Source organism: Teleopsis dalmanni, chromosome 1 (assembly GCF_002237135.1).
Source record: "Teleopsis dalmanni isolate 2A chromosome 1, ASM223713v2, whole genome shotgun sequence".
Lineage (NCBI taxonomy): Eukaryota > Metazoa > Arthropoda > Insecta > Diptera > Diopsidae > Teleopsis > Teleopsis dalmanni.
In genome coordinates this window covers 171,579,734-171,587,847 of record NC_051846.1, presented here as the reverse complement: position 1 = coordinate 171,587,847, position 8,114 = coordinate 171,579,734, and positions in this window count along the sequence as shown.

Below are 8,114 nucleotides of genomic sequence, written 5' to 3'. Positions count from 1 at the left end.
GACCTACCAAATTTAAAGCTCAGAGCCAGCGCACCTTTACCAAAGCACCTTAACCAAATATAATAGTCACTATGACGTTAAATTATAACTTCTGTTCAAAAAATTATTTTTATAAATTTTATATCAACTATTAATACCAGACTTTATAATAAATCGGTTAGCAAAACCACATTTCAATCAATTTAACCTCATATTTATTTTTTATTAATTACAAAACACGTCGAACAAGATATTTAATATCATCGAAAACATTACATCTCATGTCATGTAATGACTATTGTTGTAGCATTTCTGAAATATTTTGTACGTTAAAATATGAATACAACGTATATGAGTATATGAGAAAAATAAGATAAATTTCTTTTAGAACAAAAGTCACAATCAGAGTTGCCACAACGACAATTAATGTAGCTCAGCATGAATGGCTCTGGTGAAACTGTAAATAAAAACGGAAATGATTAAGGGAAATGCAGGCAAAATTTTGCAACAAAAGCGAATTTCCCTTCATTTGCAATTTTTCACTAAAATATGCAAAAAATAAAAAAAAAATAAAACAAAAAGTAAAATGAAAATGTACAAGAAGTTCAATTCAATGGCAACAATTCGTATGCAGAAGCGTTGATATCCTAGGTAAATGCTTGGCAAGCAGATAAATTGCAAAAACGCACACATGGCCACAGCATTCAGCTGAGCTTTGCTCGCCATTCTTTATGGAAAGCCATTGCGGCATTGCGTTCGGAAATGGTCGCTTCACATTAATGAATGAATTCAGTACTTTTGGTCAGAAGTAAAATAAAAGCGTAGCAAGTAGAAAAAAAAACGGTTATCAAGCGTCTGCAAGCCGTACTACTCATACTATACCATACTTCGACTCACACACACACACACTCAACGTTATAGTAACGCTTATTGCTTTTATGCGGCAGAGACAAATGCCAAAACTCACATACCACAAATGACGCATATCTGCAGCTTTGCATATTTGTTTGCTGTCGGGTTTATTGTATGGTTGGAAATATGTTAGTGTGTTGGTGTGTTCGTGTGTTCATGCGTTTGTCGTTCGGGCCCGATTGCTGTGCTATTGTTTTCTTTCATTGTTAATTGATTGTAATTTGTGTAAAAAATTTGTGTAAATATTTTAGCAAATTGTGTGCAAATTCATAGTTAAACTGCCGCGTTCTGATTTATTTTGATACTCGTATTACCCGTATTGCCCGTATTGCCCATATTGTGGACTGAGTTAACCATTTCTGTTTGAATACTTGTACATTTCAGTAACGTATTTAGTACATTTACGGTTTTAATTTCATTGTGATTTTGTGGTTTCATACACATTTCTGAATACTAATGAGCGTAGCAATTAGCAATGCGATTTGTGAAAATTTTTCATCATAATTGGGAATGAATTTTTATTTTAATATTTTTCAATTATTCCTCTTTTCTACAGATAACACAAAATTTTCATGAATATATCGATAGTACTTAATTACAGAATGCGGACGATGGTAGTAGTCGAACTATAATCGCACACTTTAACAATAATGAGGTTAGTTTAGTTTGCTTAGTTATTTTAGATGGAACATTTGGATGAAAAGACTTGGTTTAGAAATAACGGAACTCATATTCAATCAATACAATGTACCTACTTACATACCCCGAAAAATAATTGTTAAAATGAATCAATTAAATCATAAATTATTGCACCTATCAGCTATTTATGATATAGTTAATAAGTTGCTTTCACATTTTTCCTTGCGCTTTTAGGTGCTGTTAGCTGGTATTTTGACTTTTGTTTATTTTAATGTACATATTTTAGATAAGTTTAGATGAGGTTTATTTTGTAATTATATGTATATAATTTTGAAAGGAGACACATATCCAAGGTGACTTTATTAACTTCGAAGTATTATATACTAACAAATACTCAGTTTCGTTAGATTTACCTCTATTATAAAATTCTATCGTAAATATAGGTAGAGTGGTACTACACTCTTTAGAGTAGCGTAGCACTTTAAATATCACTACAGAAATTGGATTCATAAATTGATATAATATTGAAATAAATGTGTTAAGGTATGTTTCAACTGGTTTTGTTAGAATAGTTAACTTACTTGAGATTTAAGTTCTTCAAGCATTCTCAAATAAGTTAACTGGTCTAACGAAACCAGTGGATCCATATTAAAAGTAACATACATATAAGTAACATATGTAACATATAAGAAATATATTTCAAGTAATTCAAGGAATCTTAAGTAATTTAATTGGACTAACGACGCCAGTGGAAACGTACTATTAAATAATAATTTATTGAAATATAAAGTTTAATAAGTGTGATAAAAAATGTTATACTGCGACAAAAAGTAGTTTCTTTTTTAATTTCTTCTTTAATTCAAATTTATTTAAGTTGAAATATCTATCATCATTTTTGTGAATTACCTTAGGTATTGATCTATGCCATAGCATATAATTAATATTTGATGTTTCTAAAATAAAGATTAAGATGTGTGGAAGACTTAGTATATATTCAGTATTAATCAGTATACAGTTAAAGTTAAAGAGAATTTTATTTTTAGAAAATTTTGATTATATACTATAATTATATTGAAATACACACCAAATATTGACACAAAAATAAATATATGGACGAATTCCACTTAGAATATTGATAGAAAATAAAAAGGTTTGCAGCAAATTTATAGGTTTACGAAAAGGCACTAACTTCTCCTCCATTTTCCTAAAGTAACATCATTTATGCTATGGGTTATAATAACTTGTATCAATATTTATTGAATATATATGAAAAACATTTAAAATATTTTCAGTAAGCATTTGGATTTAACAACTGAGAATAAAATTCTTTTTTAATAAAAAATTATTAGGAATGCATTTTGACGCAGAATTCGATATTCCCAATATTTAATGTAAAACAAATTAATTATATTAATAATTTTAATAAAAAAAATATTTGCAATTCGTGTCGTATATTATAGTTGTACAATATACAATAGTCGTTACGTATTACAGTTATATTTTCATGTACTAAATAGTTATTTACTTATATTAGTATATTTTTCACAGAAATTATTTAAATTTAAAGCCAATCATTAAATGTAACATTTAGTCCTTTTTATTAATTATTTCCGAGTGTAAACTTTAAACTTCCTTTCATTAAATATAAATTTATTCATTTTAAAATGTAATTTTTACAAATGAATTAAAGGAATTTCCTGTCTGATAAAACAAAAAACAAACAAACAACACTGGGAATAAAAAATAATTTAACGGAAGGCTTTGTTCCTTCACAGTACAGTATTTTTTTATCAATTTGCAATTTTAATTAATATGAAATTCACGCCACATGCTACAGATCTGTTGTAAAAATATTTAAATATTTAAATTTTATATTCATAGAATGAAAATTGTTGAGCAGTGGCGTTGTAACTGGGATACTAAAGATACAATTTTGTATAAAATATAAATGAAATTAATAAGGATTAAAATATACATACATTTATGTTATTAACAGCGAAGCTTCATATGTTAATAACAGTTGGAACAGTGCGTTAGCACTTTGCAGTTGGAAATTTTAATTATTATTAAATTCCATCGTCTACAACGATTTTAATAAAGAATGTTTCAAAATAAAAGTTTTTAACTACGTCACTGTCAATGCAATTTAATCCTGTAAGTGATTGTTACATGTGGTACATCATATGTATGAGTGTACATAATTTTATGTTAATTAATGTACGAATTTGTTTTTATACAACAATTAAGGTCGAAATACAATTTTCGGTGAGCCGCAAATTGAAAATTTATTTTACTTTACGTATGTTTTCAATTTTAAATTATTTAAAATGAAAATTTTTTCTGCAAATATTTAATTTCATCAAATTGCCATTTGATTTTTAAAAGTGCTAGAACACAAAAGTCAGTTCTTTGATGTATTTGAGTGACAAAGTCATAGAGTAAAACAAAGTTAAGGCCCTTAAATTTATATTAGGTAATGAATTTTCAGGTTGTGTTGTTATATATTGTCTTGTATAAAATCAAATATAACATCAAACGAATTTTAGAAAGCTACTTTTGTCCTTTTAACGGTTTGTGTTGACTCGAACAAAGTATTTTATTAATTAAAAATTTTTACAATAACACTTTGAACTTACCCCTTCCTCTTTGCCTTGCAAAAAATGCACTGCACCAGAACGTTGTATGCCGGGTAGAAACCATACCGGATGTGTCAATAATAAACGCTCTACAAGTCCTAAATCACATGGTGGACTGTTTTCGCTGCCACGGGATGTTTCGCTTGAAGTTTCGCCTTCAGCCAAAATGCCACCATCCGAACTGGAAACAAGGGATGTACGCGACTGTAAATAAATCCAAGAGAATTTAATAAAAGAAATTTATTTCACATTATTATTAAATGTATATATTAATCATTTTATAATAATTTTAAATTTAACAAAATTTTTAAATATTGAATTTTAATATTATTGCCCAAAATCAAATGAAATCATCCCTGTGGCGTATGAGTAATTATTTTTGACTGGGATAACTACTCTAATATGTAGCCATATGCTACCATTATTTATATATTTATTTACAAAATTCAGAAATATTAGCTTATTTATTAAAATACTTTTTTATTTATTTAATACATATGTAATAAAAGAAATTTTATATTTTATTAAATGAATTATCTCTGCGTTAGCTTCAAAATATTTTAGTAATGTTATCGTCGTAATGGTAATGACCACAACAAAAAATCTTTTTAGAAACTTTTAAACAGATTTTTATATTGAATTGGATTAAAATATATCATGTGGTTGAAAATATATTATTTATATTATGAATATAATTAAGGAACTGCAAGAAAGGTTAATTTAAAAAATTTTTATACATATTTTATAAAGCTTCTAACTCCATATCAGCAGTGTATTAACTATAAACAAATAACTTTAAGAGATAACACTATATTATTATTCTTTAAGAGTCTTAAAGAGAGGGATTATATCTAATAGTTTTAACTTCATAAAAATCCTATACTGTTGAAGTTAATATATTTCTAATTGGTATGATTTAAAACTAGTATAAAGAGATTTTTCTATTCACTTATACGCTTTGTTTTGAAATCGGATTATGTTAAGTATCTGAAAAAAACACTCCTAGACCACTTTTTTTTTGGAAGGAATAAAAGTCAAAAAGCAGACAGAAAAACAAACCAGACATATTTGTTAAAAAGGGAATGTTGCAAGGCTCTTAGTGAAAGCTTAAGTCAAATAAAAAAACTAAAAAAAAAATTAAAATAAAAATTGCAAAAAATTGGCAACACGCCGGCGTTAATTTTTTTTTCTAAACTTATTTACTTAATTCAAGTATACGCGTATTTACACAATTTATTTATGTACCTAAAAAAAAATTCTAATGAATTCATTGTCATTAAATGGCCATGTAAGCGCAGCTGTTGCCCTTTGCCCAGACAATTCTGTCACTGGCAGCATTTGACTATTCGTTCGTAATTGAAATTTTAAATTCATGAGATAGTCTGTAAATTATGCCAAAAAAAATTTAAAAAATATTGCGTAAGTTAATTTTTTAACTTTTATTTTCCCTAAACACAAATCTACTAAAAAAATGTTTTTTGCCAAATTTAATTACTTTCAAAATAGTTTCAAATGTTTAGACTTTAAAAGAAAGACGATTTATAGGACTCTTTTTAATAAGTAAGTAAGGCTAAAATTATTTTAAGTCAACAAACGTGCTTTCAAACTAATGTAGAATACCATAATGCACTTACTTTTTTAATAATTGTATCTAACGTCTGTCAATATTTTAATAGTTTAGTTTTTGGATAAAAGATAAGACATGAGTATTGATATATGTGGAAAGTTTCAATAGAAAGATCACTGTTTATGATTTATATCAAATTCAAAGTATATGTAGATATATAAAATATACGGTTTTCGGTTTTAAACGGAACTTAACCGTGTTTTGATGATGATACAAAGGGGTGTCATACTAATAACCCAATTGAGAACATTAGAAAAACTAATATTCGCAACAGTCTAAATATTTGAACATGTAGCGTTAATAACAAATTAAATACTGTAAAACCATAGACTAATACTATGCGTATATTTATCTAACGCAATACAAAATAAATGTCTAAAAAAATTTTGTATTAGACCATAGTATACCAAAAGGAAAACAATTCAGACCTGGCAACGCAAAAGGTCGAGTTCAAATAAACAAAAGTGAACCTGCTCACTCATCTCTGATGTAGAAAGACGGATTAAGAAAGGACACGACAAGGTCGACTTCTACAAGCAAGCTCTATCAGGTTACGGCTATTTCAAGGTCAACTTGTACATATTTCACCTAGTCCTGCTTGGTGTCCTGCTTGCCCTGTGTTAGAAGATAAAGCAGAACTTGTCCTGTTCGCTTGTCCAAGATTTGAGTTCCAAGCAGAGTTAGACGAACTTTTATCGACCAGCAACTTGGTGCCCTTCCTGCTTAGTTCGGCTAACGATTGGCAAATGGCGGAATCAACAATTCCCTTTTGATGAGATAATTGAGAGCTGTTGGAAAACTTCGACGATGGAATAAGATCTGGACACAAGCAAATGGACGGTTACTGACATGATGATCAGACTATAGATTTGAGCTTTTGCTCAGGACGACTTCAGACGTATTACCTAACGGTGGTTCCTGAATGAGCTTTTAACGGCGGTTGATATTTTTCGCTGACTAAGCTTTTAAGCTGTTCTCCTATTCAAAAAAAATATACACCCAAAAACAGAAACACAAACATTTAAGTATAGAGAGTATATATTAGGCAGTAAAATAAACTATAGATAAAACAGAAGGGCATATGTTCTTTAAGAGCAAATAACATAACCTGCGCTTTTCAATTTTATTATAATTTAAAGCGTTAGTAAGCTGAATTTTATTGAAAAAAAAATTGATTTTTGAACTTTTGGAAGTTGAGTTAAAGATTGGCATTAGATATTTATTAACATTGCCGGTTGTAAAACTGTGAATTATTAAAGTTTGACAACCATTACAATGTGTCAAATCATAACTATGTATATATCTCTATCGAGCTATCTACTAGGATGGAGAAAAATTTTCGTTTGACCATAAAATCGCAGAAAACACACTACAAAAAAATTAATAATTAATTATTATATTATTAAACACAATTTAAACTTTGGATTTAATTTCTTTTATTTTCTTTGTTATATCCTAATTGTATCACAATTAAGTGTTGTAAACACTTAATTTTAATTGTGTAATTATCGCAAATTAAGATCAGCTAATTGTGAAGAGTAATGATGGTTAATTATACATATATATATACACGTTTTATATTTAACTAATTATATTAAAGAATTAAAGTGCTTCTTCTAAGCCTATCGGACCTTAAAAAGGTCCATCAGTTTGATTTATCATTTTTGTAATTTATTTTGTTTTTTTTTCTCGTCTATTGATGTTGACATCTCACCTATGAATGATTATTATTTTAAGCTTTGTTTATGTTTTTCCGTTTTTACACTTAATGGAACGCGTGTCAATTGAAGCGTGCGATATATTTATAATTCTCACATTCAAACGCTAAAGCTTCACCCTCTCGTGCCAGCAAATAAACATCAGCAACATCGTCACAGCAACATTGCTTATTGCTGTGACAACTTCATGACATTTGAAGTGCTTTGCTGAATTTTAAATTTTGCATAATTTTTTTCCCTATTGATTCTAGTATTTCTGCATATTTTCACCGGCTTTCGTAATGGCTGCCGCCATGGCGTCTCCACCATTTTGTTCCCGCATTGTTCGATGCTTTATTAAAATAAAGTAGAAAAAGTATCTCAAAGGTAATCCCGTGTCTGTTAAAAAAATGTTGCCAAAGGTGTCGCATTCTGTGCCTTCTAACGATTTTTTTCTACTTTTTTCTACTTTTTTCTTAGTTTTCTATTCAGTTCCCTCAGCAAATTTTGTAGCTTTTTTCCATTTTACTATGAAAAATGGTCCTTTTTTTTTTGCAACATTTTATGCAGTAGCAAAGCGAGTAAAAGGTGCATTTAATATTTCATAAAAAAGAAAAAAAGAAA